Genomic DNA, 20457 nt, shown 5'->3' on the forward strand with positions numbered 1-20457 from the left:
CCACACCTTCCTTTCTCATTTAAACTATTAATACTACAGTAGTCTTATTCAGGTTAGTGTTTTATCTGTGGGTAGATTTCAACATAATGCTCCTTCCATTTGCCTTCTCCTTGACTGTGAAATCTCAGAAGTATGTGAAACATTTGAAAGCCAATTAGCTTTCACAGTTGTATCTCCAGGGCAAGTGTGAGGACAAATGGAAATAAAGCCAAACAAAGAATCACTACATCCATTTTTCAAGTCATATATGGCCTGGCACAGTGGCTCATACCTATAACTCTAGCACTTTGGGAAGCCAAGATGGGAGGATCATTTTTGAGGCTACAATAAACTGTGATCCTGCCATTGCTCTCCAGCCTGTGAGACAGTGAGACTGTTTCTCTATTAAAAATAATGATAGGCTCTCTGTCTATGGAGTAGCCATTCTTTTATTCCTTTACTTGCTTTTTTGTTTTTTTCCTCAGCAAGGCAAGTTACTTCTGCAGAAGGGCACAGCTTGCACCAGTCACAATCACAAGAGCACACAAAGTGTAGTAGGGCAGGGTTTTTATCCCTAACACAGTTCCTAGCACTTCTGTGTTCTTTCCCCATTGGCTGGGGTTGGACCTCACAATCTAAGCTAACTCTATTGGCTAAGGTTTAAAATTGAATAGAGTCTATTTGACAGGAAGGAAGAAGGACTGCCCATTACCAGGTGGGAAGGCATATATGGACTTGTCTTGGTGTGGCAAAGGCAGGAAGGTAGTTTACAGAACAGGTGGCTAGGAGATAAGGAAGTACAAGGAAGTTCATCTTAAGAAACAAAGAACAGGAAACTAAAGCCTTTTCAAGAGGAATTTATCATCTTTGACAATTTCTCCCTTTTGATTTTGTAGTTTTTCCTCTTCAAGATGCCTTAGCACATCTAGGCTCTGCTGTTCTTCTTGGACATCAAGAAGGAAGAGTTTATCTGAATAAGGTGGGGGTGAACTAAGGGAGGTTTTCATGAGAGCTGTTTCTATAGGCCTTTGCACTAAACTATGTATACAGGGTATGATACAGCATTCTACAAGAAGGGCCTCTAACCCACTCTGTCTTAGGAGAGACTCTAACTCCCCTAAATTGGGCATTTAACCCAATCCCATTCTTTACCTGGGTACCCCACAACTTACCCAAAGTCATTCAATCAGTGCTGCCGTCTTTTTCCTTTCAATCAGGGGGATCTTTTCAGTATTGTCCCTTTTTTAATAAAAGGCAAGGACGTTTGACCACCCTCGGGTTAGAGGTCCAAATTAGGAGGGTTAGAGTCCCTTCTAAAATTAGAGGCCCCTCTTGGTAAAGTCCCTCTGGACTAAGAACAGGTCTGGGACTATGGGATGTTAACTGCTATTCTTTTTGGATTAATCTGCCTTGTACTCTTTGCTGATGGCTGTGGGTGACAGGGTTAGACATGTACAGGATCATGGGACATGGGGAGCTTTTTCCTCCCTAAAAGGGGAAACCTGAGAGCTGACAGGACTGCTGGGAAAAAATCTTTTCATGACAGCAGCCACAGCTGCCTGAACTTTTCAGTATTGCTGCAATAGGTGGGTCTTTCTCTGGCCTCTCTAAGTATTTCACCTTCCCTACCCAGCCACAGACAATGCTTTTCTCTCTCTCCTTTTCCTTTCTTTTCTCTTACTCAGGGAAACTGCCTTGCCCAGAGATCATGTGTTGAAACTCCAAGTTGGAGGTTGGATTAAAGATGAAGGGGCTAAGCAGAGTAGCTAATGTCTATGTTTTATCACATGTATTATGCTCAGGCCAGAATGAAAAAATAATAATATTCCCTATGATTCGGCTTGATCCCCAGGGCAATGGTGCCACAAGATGGCAAGCTGGATCACTAGAGTCGCTCAGGGGAAGGGAACCCAAAACCCTGGCATGCAAGCAAAAGGGTATTTCTTACCAGTCAGATTTCTGGCTTCTTCCTCTCTATGCAAACAGTTGAATGAATGGAAAAGAAAAATCAGTGTTTATGTCCTTTGTAAAGTTTTGATTAACCTGAAAAAGAATTCTCAGGCTATCCTTAAACTGGTGTATTTTGTGCTGTGAATTCATTTTTCTGTGTCAAGGGGTACTTCAAGATAAAACACCAACTTAGAACACCTGGAAGCCCGCTTTTCAAGTTGACCCAGCAAGGTGGTCAGTCACAAACGTGGCTGCAGGTTCCTGAAACAAACAAAAAACTGGATAAAGTCTCCACCTTGTTTCATGTCCTTGGGAGCTTGAGCTTTTAACCACATGGTAGTACTTCCTTTTGGTCTCTGCCTTCAGGGAACAGGAATTTTAGGGTTCATGTCATAGTTAGCTCTAAAAAAATCTTAGTAAATAATTAAAAGCCTTTGCAAGCTCAAAATCAAGTACTCTGACTCATTCTGGGAAAAGAAATGGAGGCTGCCCTGTGCTCTAGCTTACTGGTTAAGTTTTTGCACATTCACAGTGGTATTCCAGGTTCCATTCCCCACCTAGGAAGTAAGTTGTTTCTGGTTTAATATCTGTGTGACCTTATGTATTCTTTTTCATGGACTGTCTTAAGTTTTTCTTTCTCTAAGCACATAGGAAGTGGCACTTGGTGAAGTTCAAAAGCCGGAAATATTGGCCATTTGGCATATTAAATTCTAAAAGGACTTTATCAAAGAGTGATATGGTTAAAATCGGCTTAATTAAAAGTGTATAAACAAACTATAGATATGCTTAAAAGGTCTTTATGTTTTTCCCTTCTTGGATCTTATTTTTCTAGAAAAGACTTTTTCTTCTCAGTTGATTGAATTATTTTTCTCCCTTTTTTTAAATTATTATTATTATTTTTTTGCCTCACCAGTCTTAATGCAAAAATGAGAGGCTGTAAGGTAACTTCTGGTAGCCTGGGAGCCCTGGGGAAAAACAGAGGAGGTGCCACAGACCCTGTTTTGAGAAAAAATCCTCTGTTTTCCTCATGAAACCCCAGGAATTAAAAGCAGAGAGACCCCTCTCAAAACCAAAGGCTCTGTTTTGTTTTGTTTCGTTTTTTGTCTGAAGCTTTTAAGTTTGGGGGTATCAGAAATTGCTTCACATTATGAAAGAGTTTTAGTGGCAATAACTTGGTAAGAAATATACTTTAATGGATGGCTGATAGTAGTTATGAAGGGATACTTATCTCTTTGAACACTTGAATCAGAGAAGCATACTCTGGGCCACTTGGAAGATAAGAAAACATTTTCACTCCCCACTGGGAGATGAGACTCCCATGAGGTACGGGCTGATTACAAAATGGGCTGATTGGCTTTGGGTTGCCTTGCAATGACATGCAGAGTAGAAGCACTGCATTGCCTTCTCTTACATCATTTCCCTCCTTTTGAGGATTCAGGAATCAGTCTAAAATGGCATCCTTCATTTTGGGGATCTGTCTTTGCCTTCAGCTGCTTATTTGCTACTTATTTGACCCTAGAAATGCATGCTTTCCTGGCCCTGTTTTTCCAAGAGCTCCACCCTGAGGCCCATAATCCCATCAAGAAACTGGCAAATGAAAAATCTTCCAAGTGCTGAATCTTCTGTCTATGTATTTATATGTGTTGCATGTTTATATATAAAAGAGCTCTCATTAATTGGCTTAAAAAATAAGAGTTTAAATCAAATATTTTGTAAGAACAATAGAAACTTTAATGCTTTTTTTGTTCACATAACTTTAGTAATCCTTTGGAAATAAAGACAGTTTTAAAGATTATTGATAAAATAAAACGTCTTGAAAATGTAGACATTTGGTTTAAATTAAAGTCAGATATCAGATTTGCTAAATGCTTTAAGGTCAAACTGTTTCTTTGACTTGAAAATTGTTCAATTTACCTACCTTAAAGCCATTAGATTCTAGATAAGGCCTGGAGACGTGTGGGGTTAGCCACGCCCCCTAGCTACGCTGGAGAGTCAGCTCTTATCTCCACTTCTGCCTTGTGTGTCCTAGATGAGGCTCCACACCTAGTACATAATTAAAATCTCAGATTTACCAAGATTTCCACCAAAAATAAGTTTCTAAGAGTTAACATTATAACATGTAATTAAAACCACTAAAGTAACATTTTTACATGCAAGATGTGTAAAGAAAGTAAAATGTATTTTGGTGAAAGATTATAAGAAGTCAGAGGAATGTGGACTTTTTTCTGCCTAAAGTGTTAAAGGATTGTTTTCATTAAGAAAAAAATCTAAAGATTTAAACAAGTTGTGGAAGGTTCATAAAAAAATTAATTGTAAGAGATTCTGTGTGTGAACATATTGGCTAAAGTTAAAGCAGGTATTATTCAGTTTTTCCATAAATTAAACATTGGAATGAAAGCACAAGAAGTTTTTCTGATTGGCTGTTTCACAAAAGAAAAAATGTAAAGTGTTATAAAAGGTTTTTAAGAATCTTACCTTATGGCTAAACATTAAAATTGGGTAAATATGCTTATAAGGTTTTATTAAACATTGGGTTTAACATTAACAGGACATTAATGTAAAGGTAAAATTTGGCTTATTTGACATAAAAATCATACAGGAAACATTATCAAATGTGAAATCATATTTTGCTTTCTTTCAGCTATATTTGCATAAATATATTATTCGTATATGTTCCAAAGTTATGGGAAACTCCTGTAATTCTAATATGACTTAGTGTATATTATTAATAATTAGAATTATGTAAAATTTTGTGTGCCACAGAAGTTACCAAATTTCCTTATCAATTGTAGCTTTAATAGTGGCTGTCCTAAAACATTTTGTCATCCACAGACAATTGTTGTCTTGTTTTCCTAAAACAGTTTGTCATCCGCAGACAATTGTCTTGTTTTAATCCTCTTTAGAAGGTGATTTATAATCAACTATAGAACTCTAGCAGGTGTTCTTAAATGCAGTTGTCTAATTGAAAATTGTAATATTAGAATAGAGGAAACAACTTTCAAAACTCTCATAAAGAGCTAAAATGTTCATAAATATCAAATAGAACAGGAGTTAACGGAATTAACTGAACCTACGGAAAACTAAAGTAATCTTTTTAACTTGCTTAAAACATTGCTGATGCTTTGTTTTGTTTTTCAGAGTCATGGAGCTTTTTTGTTTGTTTGTTTGCTTTTTGTTTTGTTTTATTTTTTAGCTATTTATAGCTTTTAGCAATTGAGTAAAGTATATTCCTGTGAACAAAATTTGGAGCATATTTGTTTCTCTCTACCTAATTTCTCCATAATTTGGAAACTGGTTGTGAGTATCTTTAACTTATGGCAATATATTTGTGTAAGTGCAATAAAAATTTGTTTTCTTTTTTAACAGGACACAAATTGGAGAAATAGGTTATTTTACCAAAGCTTTGACTGGAATGGTGTGTTTCTCTTTAAGGAATCAAATTTGACTTACGGAGCCAATAAAAGCCCCTTGGGAAACCAGCCTTATACCTTGCATACACAGTCACTGTATGGGGTTTCTGACCTGTGGTAAGTAAAAAATGCCACTCTCTATCAGGTCCAGGAGCCCCAAGTTAACTTGGGACATCAAAAGGAGAGAAATTCACTCAACTCATAGGTATTTGAGGGTACAAATCCATGGCAGGATTCCGCTTTTAAAAAGTGGTATCTGAGATTCCTTACGAAACAGAGTTCCACCAAAGCCAATTAAAAAGCCTATGTGAAAAATAATTATTCTTGCTGCACTTTATACAAATAATCAGACCAAGTATAATAAAGCAAATCAGCCTTACAGTGATTTGTCTTTAGTAAAAATGGGAAACTGGAGTCTGAAATACTATGTTTCAAGAACTAGGGTACACTTGTTATTAAATTCTAGTCTCATTAGTTGTTTTTAAGTTTGTTTCTGCAATTTAGGGTAACCTGATTATTCCTGTGAACCAATCAGTGATCTCTGATTGCTGCTCAGAAGAAACCAGAGGGATGGGCAATGTAATAATCTGGATCAGTATTCTAATTCTAGGCACATTACAATCAATTAACAACCCCATGTAAGCTTAGTTCTAACAGTCGCCCAGTTCATTAAAAGCCTACTAATTTAGTTTACTTGGAATAACTTTACTTATTTTCCTTTACCCTTGTGGAGTATATTGCTGTTTTACTCTTTGGGTAGGAATACAGAACAATATAGATTACTGAGTGTTTTCTTAAACTAACACTTACTAATCTCCCAGAGATCACCTCTTGTTGAAACTCAAGAGTCAGACATGGCCCTCACCATACTGATCCTTTCTGACTGAGTTCCTGGCTACCCTGAATACAAGAGACCCTCATAAGTAGGCAGGAATATCATCGCCCCTATTCAGCCTGAAGAAGTTACAGAAGATGAATCTTTGTCCCTCTGCAACCCTTAGAATTAAGGGTTCTCTTAGAAAAGAAAGTGGGGAAATGTCAGAGGTTTGTGAACCAAAGCAACTCCATCTTAAATAGGAGCTGGGTAAAAGGAGGCTGAAACCTGGGCTGCATTCCCAGACAGTTAAGGCATTCTAAGTCACAGGATGAGATAAGAGGTCAGCACAAACTACAGGTCATAAATACCTCACTGACAAAACAGCTTGCAGTAAAGTAGCCAGCCAAAATCCACCAAAACCAAAATGGCAACGAGAGTGACCTCTGGTCCTCCTCACTGCTGCACTCCCACCAGCGCCATGACAGTTTACAAATGCCATGGCAGTGTCAGGAAGTTACCCTGTATGGCCTAAAAAATGGAGGTATGAATAATCTACCCCTTGTTTAGCATATCATCAAAAAACAATTATAAAAATGAGCAACCAGCAGTCCTTGGGGCTGCTCTGTCTATGGAGTAGCCATTTTTTATTCCTTTACTTTTTTAATAAACTTGCTTTCACTTTATAAAAAGAAAATAATATTAAGATAAAGGCATATATGAAGACTCCAATCTAGTTATCACACAGGAGTTCTATGTAATAGAACAAGAGTCATTCATCAACAGACTCAATGTTAAGGTGTCCTAAAATCCCCGAGGGTTTATGACAGTAATGTAGTAATATTGCTAACTATTAAGTGATATTCAATTTTTCCTCAATGACAGACCTATTTGGGGGTTGGGTTGCAATGTGCCCATCTATCAAAACTATACTTCTCAACTTTATTTGGAAATAGGCATAGCTAAGTAGACATATAAGGGAAACATTGGGTGGTTTTCTTGAGCAAGCTCCTTTAAAAGAAGCGATTTTTTCATGTGAAAGGTTCCTTTTGCCTTTCTCCTCTTCCTCCAGTCTGGAATACAGGTGTAATAGTTAGCACTCCAGCAGCCTCCTTGTGAATATCAGGACACAGCTGATACTTTCAGAATGGTAGAGCAGTGAACTGGAAGAGCCGTGGGCTCTGATGAACTACAATAATATACCAAGATTTATTGCATAACAAACCACCCCTAAAACTTAGATTAAAACAAACTCATTTGTTTAGCTCCACTTCTGCCTTTTGACAGTTTGGGCTGGGCTAAAGTAGATGACTTTTTTCAACCTGGGCTAGTGTTGATTGATTTTGGATGCTTCACTCGTAGGTCTTTAGTCAGCTAGCAGGTCAGCTGGGTTAACAAGTTTCTGATGGCCTCAGTTGGGATAGCTAGGACAATAGAAGCCTTTCTGCTTATAGTCTCTCTCCAGCAAACAGCAGAGTCCCAAGAGAAGAGGTATGCAAAGTCTTTGAGACTCACACTTGGGACTTGCCTACTGTCACTTTTGTCACACACTATCGGTCACAAGGCCACTCTGGATTGTAGGGTGAAGAAATAGAACTCTGATACGCTTTGGCTGTGTCCCCACCCAAATCTCATCTTGAATCATAGCTCCCATAATTCCCACATGTTGTGGGAGGGACCCAGTGGGAGATAACTGAATTATGGAATCAGTTTCCCCCCTTCTCTTCTCATGGTAGTGAATGAGTCTCACCAGATCTGATGATTTTATAAGGGGTTTCCTCTTTTGCTTGGCTATCATGATTTCTTTGCCTGCTACCATGTAAGACATGACCTACCTCCTCCTTCACCTTCTACCATGATTGTGAGGCCTCCCCAGCCCTGTGAAACTGTGAGTCAATTAAACCTCTTTCCTTTATAAATTACCCACTCTTGGGTATGTCTTTACTAGCAGCATGAGAACGGACTAATACAACCTCCCCCTTGATGAGAAGAGTTGTAACAAGTCATGACCAATTTTGCGATCTACCACACATAACAACCTTGAACTAACTAAAATCTGTGCTCCTTACTACTTAGAAAATAAACCCCTTGTCTTGTTTATGTCATGATTTTCTTTGTACTTTATCAGCAGAGTTATCATAATTCCTACCTACCTGATACAAACACTGTAAGAAGCAGTCAGACACTTGCTCTTTTTTAAAGGACAGAATGGTAGCCTCTTGACCCATGAAATTAGCCTGCCCTGCCTTGAAGAAATGTTTGATTCCAGGCTGAAAATAGATTTACATGCAGTAGTATACACACAGAGAAGGCAAAACAAGAAATTTTATCACTTGATGTGCTGCAATTCCAAGAAAGAAACAAATACAATCTTGTACATACACTCCACCACCACCACCATCACCACCACCACCAGCACCACAGGTGATACTTAGTAGAGAAAAAAAATTATTTCATCAGTGGAATAGATTGATAGTCTTTGTATTGTATCCCTAAGTCAGAATTCAGGCAAGGGAGTAATGGGACAATCATGTAAGAGTAATTTGAAGAGAATTTAATTAAAAAAAAAAAAACTTATTTAAAAGGTCTGGGCAGCAGGGAGAGAAACAACAATGGTTCATGCTGTACTTTGGGCCCTGGGACTTGAAAGAAAGATATTTCATGTATTAGTCCATTCTTACTTTGCTATGAAGAAATACCCAAGACTGGGTAATTTATAAAGGAAAAAGGTTTAATTGACTCACAGTTCTGCAGGGCTGGGGAGGCCTCAGGAAACGTACAATCATGGCAGAAGGCACCTCTTCACAGGGCAGCAGGAGAGAGAATGAGTGCTGAATAAAGGAGAAAGCCCTTATAAAACCATCAGTGCTCATGAGAATTAACTCACTATCATGAGAACAGCATGAGAGAAACCACCCCCATGATTCACTTTTGTCCACCTAGTCCTACTGTTGACACATGGGGATTACTACAATTCCAGGTGAGATTTGGGTGGAGACACAGAGCCAAACCATATCACTTCACTACCAGCTTTAGACCTGAAGAGATGAAGGGAGCTGGCAGCTACCAGAACCCAAAGGCAGGTAGAAGTCTGGGTAGAGAGGACCTTCCCTTAGGAGATGCAACCAACCCATGGTGACCCTACAGGCAAGTTTCTAGGCAAATCAGTGCCCTAATTACCCCTTGTCTCTCTACCATCACCTGCTAGTGCTCCCTGATAGCCAATGCAATAGAAGTCAGAGGGCAGAGAAGCTGGTTGGTATAGTCTATACAGGTCAGTGTCTGAGAACAGGATGGATACATGGAGAGAGGTTCTGGAAAGGTGATCAGAAGACATCCAGGGGGTGAAAAAAAAAAACAGAAAGACATCATCTCTAACCGAAGGAGCTGCAAAAAAGCATGTAGCCATTTTTGCAAACACCCAGTGGGCCTCATATTGAAATAACTACTATTTTCTATGTCCTTGTTAACATTTTATTATTACTTCTATTAGTCTGCTAGGACTGCCACAACAAAATGCCACAGACTGGATGACTTAAACAAAATGTACTGTTGCACAGTTCCAGAGGCGGAGAGTCCCCAGTCAAGGTGTCAGCAGAATTGGCTTCTCCTGAGGCCTCTCTCCCTGTCTTGCAGATGGCTGCCTTCTTTCTGTGTCCTCACATGGTCTTTCCTCTGTGGCCACATCCTAGGTATCTCTTTCCCTTCTTACAAGGACCCCACTCTTGTTGGATTAGAGTCTCACTCTAATGACCTCATTTAACTTCACTACCTTAAAGGCCCAGTCTCCAAATACAGTCATATTGAGATGAGAGCTTCAACCTATAAATGTTGAGGACACCATTCAATCCATAACACTACTGTATGTCCTCAATTGCTGTTTCATTCTGATCAAAATGGTTCCTCTCTGAAGCTTTTAAACTGTAAGCTCTCCCAAACTGCTGTGGCTAGTTAATGTGATAAGAAGAGGCTGTTTATGAAGGAGCAAGAAAGATATGAAATTCCAAATAGTAAATTCATTTCAAATATCCTGTCAAAATTTAAACCCAAAAATCTTTTAAGAATACAATTCTTGGCTGTGCAGAGTGGCTTATGTCTGTAATCCCAACACTTTGGGAGGCCGAGGTGGGCAGATCACAAGGTGAGGAGTTCAAGACCAGCCTGGCCAATATGATAAAACCCTGTCTCTACTAAAAATACAAAAATTAGCCAGGTGCAGTGGCAGGTGCCTGTAGTCGCAGCTATTCAGGAGGCTGAAGCAGGAGAATCACTTGGACCCAGGGGACAGAGGTTGCAGTGAGCCAGGATTATGCCACTGCATTCCAGCCTGGATGACAGAGCAAGATTCCATCTAAAAAAAAAAGAATAAAATTCTGCTTGGCATTTGGTACCAGGAAAATTTTCTCACTAGGATGTCTTGGAATTTTCCTTAGAACTGTGTGGGCTTGAATGATTTAACCTTATTTAAAGAAGATCATGTTAATGGTACCACTATACACACACACACACACACACACACTCACACTCCATATTAAAGCATTGCATGGTAATTAAATGCTGTTTTCAAACTAGCATCTGTAATTCTAAAAGTATAGAAAATCAGATATTTTTGTTTAACATAAGAGCCCCAAATTATCTCTCCTTCCTGTGGATAAAGGAAAATATGATAGATGGAAGACAATGATAAATTACTTACCTTAAAATATTGAGTATAAAAGATTTTGTGTCTTCCCTTGCAGATGTGTGACATGGACAAAAAGCACCCCATGGTGGAAAGAGGTGTCAGAAAGCACCTCAACAATGAGAGAAAGATGAGGGATCCAAAATGGTGCCCGGGCATTGGCAGGTGGTGAAACCAGCCATCTGGTCCTGTGCCCTGTCCTCAGAAGTGCTCCTGCCACCACAGCAGGCACATTTGCAGGGGAAGAATTTCTTTTTTTTTTTAGTGTCCTGGGAACCAAGTATTTTCTGTTGGTGGCATCTCTCTTGCAGAAGGTGAGTCTTTGCCTGGCTTACCTGAGATTTAGACCATCCTACTTCCAGCCTCCACTAACACAAACTAGGTTGGTTCACAACAGGCTGCCATAAAATTTCTCATTTTTTCTGTGTTTGAAATGTGTAACTTTTGCTCTACTTCCTAAGTAAGACTTCCTGAGTTGACAGCTCTAAAACTCCCATTAAGAAATAATGGATTTGTCAAACTTTTGAGCAAAGTATAGATGACACTTCTAAAGATTTGAATGTAATTTCTTCTTTAAGGGTACTCACAGAAAGGGAAAATATGATCTTACTACATTGACCATGAAAATTCTGAGGTTCATATAGAGTCAAAAGTCATTAGAAAATGTAAATCTCAAGAAAATCCCTAGTACTAAATATATGTGTACATATTGCCCATAGTTGTGTAGTATGTATTCATGTATCATATATGCATAGGTATGTGTATGTTCATGTCATACATTAAAATATGTATGAATTTATAAGATGAAGCTGGAAATTACTGACACATATTATAACTAAATAAAGCAAACCTTTAACAACCTAAACATGCCAAGATAAACTCTCAGAATTTCCAGAAAATTTTGATTTTCATTAACCCTGTCTCCTCTCATAGCCAAACTATGGTGATCTTCATGGATCTTACAGATCCTTCTTCCTCCAAAGAAGGTTGTTATTTACAAATTGGTATAAATACATTCAGTACATTAGTAATCAAAGTACCCAATACAAAAATGATTTTCTACTTGGAAACTGTGCCTTCCAAATGGAAAAAGAACTCAATTGAGAGATAAAATATTTATTCCGAAAATAAATATTACAAATGCATGAAATTGCCAAATATACCGACTGTAATTTTGATGAGCTGGAAATCTTCAGCAAATAAAAGGGCTTCTCCCACACATAAAATATTAATGGCTAGATTGTTGAGACTTTTGCTATAACCTAGGGCCCTCCAGTGGCAGGACACTTGTGTGTTACATAATGTTGGCTTATAATTATTTTAAACATTATGGAAGTATATCAAGGACCACATTCACTCCTTCCATTAAATCATTCATTTAAAAGATATTTGTTGCACACCTATTGCATAAAAGGTCCTTGGGTCTCAGCACTGTAAAAAAAAAAGCAATGATCCTTGCCCTTGTGGAGCTTATAATCAAGATACAAAAAAAAATAATAATAAAATATGTAAGTGATATAGTACATTAGATGTTAATAAGAACTATGGAAAAGAGAAAAGAAATGCAGCATTGGAAGCCTTCAACAAAACTTTGTTTTGTTTCCATCTAGGTTTGAATTCCTCTTAGGTTGATTATTGTTTTCTTAAAGTAATTTTCAGTTGGCTGGGTGTAGTGGCTCACACCTATAATGCCAGCATTTTGAGAGGCCAAGGCAGGTGAATTGCATGATGTCAAGAATTCGAGACCAGCCTGGCCAACATGATGAAACCTCGTCTCTACTAAAAATACAAATATTATACATGAACAGAATATAGAAAAAAAAATACAAAAATTAGCCAGGCGTGGTGGCGGGTGCCTGTAATCCCAGCTATTCAGGCGGCTGAGGCACAAAAATCTCTTGAACCCAGGAGGCAGAGGTTGCAGTGAGCCAAGATTGTGCCATTGCACTACAGCCCAGGCAACAGAGCAAAAACTCCGTCTCAAAAAAACAAAAAAAAAGTAATTTTCAGTTTTAGCCACCTTTAAAGAAAATCAGGGGACAACAAATTTGGAAACGGGACTAATGTACTTATAATCCATTCTCTGAAGGAGCTGATCTAATCACTTTTTTCGATTGATAATCCATCACTACTCCTGGCCTGCCACATCTCCCATTGCTATCCTTTGTCACAGGGCACTTGCTAGCTGTCTTTCATCTGTTAAAGAAAGTTAATTGCCCACAATGTGTGGAGCTGTGAGCAAATGCCCCAGCAGAAGAACAACAATCCTCCATTCCTTCTCATCTCTCTGGAGGCATCCAAAGTCTCAACTGTAGGGTGAAGATGATCCATTGTCATGGGCTTATTAAAAAGATTCCTGATGAAAATTAGGGACATGCATTTTTTCTGATACTACATTTTGTCCATTAGAGCTCAGACCTAAGAATGACATAGTCTTTCATTCTGTATTTCACGATACAGAGTGACATATAGGTTTCTACATGTTAATCTTCCTTCACGTGCCAACCAATGCTGAAGGGATATTATTCCACTTGAACTGAAATGAGTAACAATTAAGCATCAAGTGGTAAAAATCTCCCTGATGGCTCTGCAAATATTGCAATAACCTTACCTAATCACTTACAGTGATGTGGGAAACAGGCAGAGGTACCTATCCTTCAATTAGCAACTCCCTAGATTATTATGTTTTGCCAATAACAACACAGGGATATTAGAAACTAACTGTGTCTTGGGTTGTACTTAGAAAGTAACATTTGCAAAGTGTTTTGGAAAAGAAAAATGTAGCTGTACAAAAGGAGTTTTGATAGGTATGGTACCTAGTGTTAAACCAAGAGATGTATGTTACTTAAGGTATTATGCTAATACTGAGAATAAAAACTTGTTGGATATAAGAGCCATGTTGATAAATGATATTTAATGTATACCTTTTAAAAATTGCAAATACCTCTTATAATATGGTAAGCAAAAAAAGTATGAATGTCTATTTAGAAAAAAAAAGATGTAAAAATTATAAGATGTATCTTTCAGAAGCAATTTTGAAATACCATAATACTGAAAGGGGCATCAAACCTCCTTATCATTTTCTTAAAGACATTAATTCCTAAGTTCCTTTAAGTGAAAACCTCCTTTAACCCTGTATTTCTGATTACATTTTTAATCAATTGAAATCTTACATATAGCCATGAATATGCAAGACTTCATAGTTAGCCATACCAGTGTAGGGAATTCTGAAAATATGAGGTAAGGCTTTTAAATAGATACAAGAGAGGGTCAGAATTCCAAAGAATAACAATATTAAGAAGAAATTTGTTAGATAAAGTTGAAGGCTGGAAATATTCACCAGCATTAAATTCTTTTCAGAGTTTGACAACCAAGCAGGCATTCTTTTCAGGCTGTCTAAAAAATTCCCCTTGAATTCAGATGGATTTCAAAGGTTCCGTGTTATTTCCCATGGAATATAAAAATAGTACATGCTAATTGACTGTCATGGTACCTGTATTAAAATTGGCATCTGTCACTCCAAGAAGTTTTGATTGGCAGAAGAGCCCAGACACATTCCATCTCCTCTTTATTTGGCCAAAGGAAAAGTTAACAAGTCAATGACCCTGAAAGGTAATGTGTAGAGGATTTGTATCACCAATTCCAAACCAGTCACTCTTCATGCAGTAACAAGGCTAGCTAATATTCCATATTTATGCCTCAGGTAAGGCAACAGCTAGACTCTCGTGGTCTTATCTTTAAAATGGAGTTCATCACACTTCATATTCCTGAAGGCACAGGCTGGGGTCAGGACTTCCTCTAAGATGCTATAAAGCTCCAGGACCTTTGATGCTACACTTTAAAAACTTCAGAATACTCCCATTGACCAGAAAAGTCAAAATACTGCTGTGCCTGGAAAGCAATATTCCTGATTACCTGGCTGCCCACTGTACCATTCCTCAGCTTATCCATTCTCTTTACATCCCAAGGTGAGACTCTAAACCACCAGAAAACTTTCTCGTTTTTATGAAACCATACTCATTCTTTTGTAATCTAAAATGGGCTTCCTCTCTAGCTATCCTAAGTCTACCCAGCTGTGGTAAGCAGAAGGAGGACCCCAATTTCTGGAGCCTGTCACTATGTTACCTGACACAGCAAAAGGGCCTTTTCAGATATGGTCGTTAACTATCTTGAGATGGGGAGGTTTTCCTGGATTAACTGGGTGGGCGCCATGTAATCACAATGATCCCTATCAGTGAAAGAGGGAAATGAGAAGCAGTCAGAGAAGGACATTTACAGATGGAAGCAGAGGACAAAGCTATGTGATTGTTGACCTTAGTTTGTGAAGATGAGCCAGGAACACTGCAGCCTCCAGAAGGAACCAGATTCTCCCCTAGAGCCTCAGAAGAAATGCAGCCCTGCTAACATCAAGATGTTAGCTGATTTTGGACTTCTGACCCCCAGAACTTTAAGAATAAATCTGTATTTTAAATCACTAAGTTTGTGGTCATTTGTTACAGCAGCAATAGGAAACTGATTCACCAGCCTTCAAGGTTCAAGTCTCACTTCCTTGGAAGTTTGACCAAAGCACTCTAACTCACTCTGCTTTTTCTTAAAAATTACTTTCTGTATCTACTTGAGTTTTAGCATTGTACCTCCAGTGTAATATATCTGGTAGCAGTAAAGCTGTATTTTGATATATAAGTGAGAAGCTTGTGCTGAAAACCCACATAATGCTGGTAACAGGCAATCCATAAAAATGGATAAAAGCACTTAGGGTTTGTAACATAAATAGGAAGAAAGACGTGTCTGTCTCTTTTTATCCTGTTTAGGAATACTCTGCCTACTCTAAAGTCAAATGATATTTTGCTATTTTTTTCTAGACAATTTTTGTTTTAGTTTATAATTAACTTTATGTGTTATATTAGGCAGGAATTGAAGTTCATTATTTTTCCATATGGATAACCACTGCTCCAGAGCTTTTTGTTGAAATGTTTCTTTTCCACATTGAATTAATTTTGTGTCTTTGTCAAAAAAAGGAACTTATATATGGATCAATTTATTTCTGAAGTCTCTATTATGTTTCATTAACCTACATGTCTATCTTTAGACCAATATCACACTGACTTGATTATTATATCTTCATAGTAAGTGTTAAATCAGGTAGGGTAAGTACTCCAAATTTGTTCTTTGTTTTCATTCTTCCTGTTCTTTTGTATGTGTTTCTAAATAAACTTTAGAAACAGTTTGTAAAATTTTGTAAAACAAAATAGAAATTCTGCTGGGATTTTTAAAATAGGATTACATTGCATCTATAGATCAATTAAGGATAATTATATTTTTATAATATCATATATAATCATGTCTCTACAGTTTTTTTCCCAATGGTATATTTAAAATTTTTTTGAATAGGCCAGGTGCAGTGGCTCACGCCTGTAATCCCAGCAGTTTGGGAGGCCTAGGCAAATAAATTGCCTAGCTCAGGAGTTAAAGACCAACCTGAGCAACATGATAAAACCCTGTCTCTACCAAAAAGATACAAAACATTAGCTGGGTGTGGTGGCACGTGACAGTGGTCCCAGCTACTTGGGAGGCTGAGGTGGGAGGATCACTTGAGCCTGTGAGGCAGAGATTTCAGTGAGCCAAGATTCCATTCCTGCACTCCAGCCTGGATGACAGAGTGAAAAAAAAAAATCCATCTCTGAAAATAAAAAGTAAAAATAAAAATATTTAAAATATACAGAAAGGTTGAAAGAATTTTTTCAATCATGAATGTAAGCTGAGTTTTCTCATACTTTCATTGCACATATAAACATGATTATGTTTTTCTTTCCTTTCATTATTAGTGTGGTAAATTACATTGAATGATTTTTGATATGTCGAGCCAACCTTGCATTCCTGTGATAAACCCCACTGGGTCATGATGAGTTCTTCATTTATTTGTATTCTTGGATTTAATTTGTAACTTTTTGAGAACTGTTGAATCTAAGTTCAAGAGAGATAATGATCTAAAAGTTTCTTTCCCCGTAATGCCCTTTTTAGGTTTTGGCATCAAGAATATATGTCCTCATGCAAGGAATTGAGGAGTGTTCCATCTGAAGGAATTAATCAGCGAAGCCATATGGGCTGGGCAATTTTTTGAAGGATAATTTTTTAGCTGAAAATTCAAATTTATAAGTAGACACATAGATTTTAAATTTCTTGTACTTGTTTTGGAAATTTTTCCATCACATCTAAGTTCTTGAATTTATTTGCACAAAATATTCATGATACTCCTCTATTATTTTTTTATTACTTGCAGGATTGGTAGTAAAGTATTATCTTTCATTCCTGATATTGGTAGTTTGTGGTTTTTTTCTCTCTTTGTGTTTTGTTTTGTTTTCTTTGTGTGTGTGTGTGTGTGTGTGTGTGTGTGTGTGTGTGTGTGTGTGTTTTCCTTGCAGAGGAGAATGAATTTAGTTAGAGTGTTCTTACTTTTATTAATTTTATATCAAATTTGTTGATTATATTCTTGGTTTTCTCTTTTATTTCTGCTCATATTTATTAGTTCTTATTTTTGTAACTAACTCCAGGTTTAATTTCTTATTTTTTATTATTTTTTTCTTTTTTATGGCTTATTTTTATAGCTTCTTACTCTATACAATTATAGCCATGATTTTGCCTCTAAGTAGTGCTTTGGCTGTATGTTATAAATTTTTATATATTGTGTCTTTATATCATATAATTCATAATATTTTCTAATTCACCCTGTGATTTCTTCTTTAACCTATTAGCTACTTAAGGATGGTTGCTTATTTCCCAATATTTTGATTGCTAATTTAATTTCCTTATGCTCAGAATAGTATATTGTCTATTTCAATTCTTACATATTTATCAAAAGATGTTTTATGATCTGTCATGTGTTCTGTCTTTATGAATGTCCCACATGTATTAGAAAAGAATGTATATTCTACAATTATTGGGTACAATGTTCTAGATGGTTACGCTGTTTGTAATTAGAGTTGCTCATCAATCTGAATGCTTTTATTTTTGTATATGTCCGCTAGTTATTACTGACAGTGGAGTGCTAAAATCTCCAACTGTTATTGTGTATTTTTCTGTTTCTCTTTAAGCTCTGCCATTCTTTATATAATAATATCTCTGTTACAATATGTATATACATTTCATATTTTATGTTCCTGATGAATTGATCTTTTATCACTCTGAAATGACCCTCATTGTCTCTAGTAATGCACATTTCCCTGAAATGTGCCGTAATACGTGAATTTGCATGGTGTATTATATTTTATACTTTTCCATTCACTTTGTTTTATATTTATTGGGAATCTTTTATAAACAGCATATAATTACATGTTGCTTTTCTTACCTAGCCTGATTATCTGCCTTTTACATAGAGTTTTTAGCCTATTTAAATTGAAGACAATTATCAATAGAGTCTTGTTTAATTCTATCATCTTGCTATGTTTTCTTGTTACTCCTTCTGTTTTATTTTAATTCTTTTAGTCCCTACCACTACTTTCTTTTGGATTAATCAAATAATTTTTTAGTATTCTATTCTATCTCCTCTTTTGGTTTTTTATTGGCTATATATGTATAAAGGGACCACATTATACATCTTTAATCACAGTAAGCCTTAAATTAACATTATGTCACTTCACTATAACAGAAGAGTCGTACAGCAACCTAATTCCATTTGCAGCCCCTTCCATCTTTGGCTATTACTGTTGCTTTCTTTCTACACATGCCACAAACCCTTCAGCACACTGTTAGGGTTTTTGCTATAAAAAGTAAATTCACTTTAAAAGTTAATTGAGTACTTTAGAGTTCACTTTAATGAGTACTTAAGAGTCGTTTGTTATTTAAAGTAACTGTAGTAAATGTATTAGAATAAAAAATATTCTTTTGTTAAGTTAGAATTTTAAGTCAAAATGTTTCCTCTTTTAGTATGTACAGTCATAACTGAGAATGTCATAGAGGTAAGACAGGGAATTATACCAAAAATCACCTGATTATAGCTTCATACGGCTTATCTTTTCACCCATTGGTCTGTCGCAAAAGTTGTTTCTTAGGACATCATTTTCATTGCAGAGTGTAAAGTTTCTACAAATGTTAGGGAGATGTTCTACTCCTAAATATAATTTTAATGCAGTTTATTATTGTTCCATAGAAGAATGTTTCTCTAATTATTTAATGACTACCTTGTAAAATTATCCTATAAGATATAGAAATTGTAAATGATTTTTCCAGGAGATTTTAATCAAATCCTTTAAGGAGAAACACTGGACTTGCCTTGTTTTCTATGAAGCTTATAGGCCCCATCTCAATGCATCCTATACGCACAAGGGGGCAGAGTTAAACTAGTGGTGAGAACACGGATTTTGAGCTTTCTGGTTTGAAAATAATTCAGATTTCATATCTGATTTTCCAATAATCATTTTCTAGGAAGAGGGTTTTACATTTCCATTGAAACTTATTTGCCTATCAGAGATAGTCTAGTTCATGAGATAACAGCTGTACATCAGAAACAAATGGTCCATGTTTACATGGTTATTTTTCTTGAATGTTTCTTGTTTAAATTTTATATAACACTAATTCACCATTCTTGATCTCTGAGAAGGCTGAGCTTGTAAGCAAAACTTAATGACATATTCCATAAAACAAGCAACTAAAGAGGATGCAGATCTTGGTTCTCTTCTATTTCAGTACCTAGGTGACGAAATCATCTATAAAACAAACCCCCGTTTTACAAGTTTCCCTATATAACAAACCTGCACATGTACCACTGAACCTAAAAGTTTAAAAAATAATAAATAAAATAAAAACCTTTGTTTATCCTCTTAAAAAAAAAAAAAAAGATAAAATTCAAGAGAACAAGACCTGAAAGTAAGCTTGAGAGTTTCAATCAAAACTAAATATGCTGATTTATCAAAAAATTCCAAAGATTTTTCAAATATGCCTCTCTTTCTCAAAGGCAAAATTCTTCACATATCTTCTCTGTCTCACCAGCATTTTGAATAGGAGTGCTCAATATGATACTGGTCATCATTACCCATTTTAAGCATTAAATACATGATTATAGAAGTGCTAAGAGAGACTTGATTTTCTGCTTAAAAATATGCTTTCTCCACCTATTCAGGATGTAAATGTAGATTACAAAGAAGAAAATATTTTCTTCAATATTTGTTGTTAAGACTTAAAATGTAAATAACCATGGGAGAAATAATTAACTGGCTTCAATTTACACAGAATAAAATGGACTGAAATCAAAACCCTTCTTGAGTCCATGTTTTGAGAAAACTGAGAAGCAGGACAGGCTAAAAGGAAAGAAGTTCCCACCTGCCAAAGGAGAATTGAGGCAGAGACCAAGAAAACGGGAAACAAGCCCAGAAATAGAAACAGGCAGATACCAAGACCTACTTATATCACAGTTTGCCTCAAGAACAACCTACCAAGCAGCCTGCTTTATCCATCATTCATTACAGGTCTCCTTTTAGGAGGAGATATGTAATTGAAAATTGATATGGAAATCTGATGTGCCTAATGTTTGACGATAGATAAAACTAGTATTTACTCCCCTTAACTCAAACTTTTATGTGAAATTTTTCATTGGACACCAGTAACCTTATTTATAAAGTGATTAATTT

The 20457-nt window shown here is 36.6% G+C and overlaps 1 long non-coding RNA gene across 1 annotated transcript; it reads right to left on the reverse strand.

Moving 5' to 3' along the window:
• Positions 1 to 2654: 2654 nt before the first annotated feature.
• Positions 2655 to 18889, reverse strand: LOC116552355. Its single transcript, XR_004269345.1, has 2 exons — positions 18819 to 18889; positions 2655 to 3972 (listed from the first exon to the last, which is right to left on the reverse strand). It is a non-coding gene; the product is annotated as an uncharacterized LOC116552355 (long non-coding RNA).
• Between the last annotated feature and the right edge of the window lie 1568 nt (positions 18890 to 20457).

Source organism: Sapajus apella, unplaced genomic scaffold (genome assembly GCF_009761245.1).
Source record: "Sapajus apella isolate SASKATOON/1434 unplaced genomic scaffold, GSC_monkey_1.0 scaffold11, whole genome shotgun sequence".
Taxonomy (NCBI): Eukaryota; Metazoa; Chordata; class Mammalia; order Primates; family Cebidae; genus Sapajus; species Sapajus apella.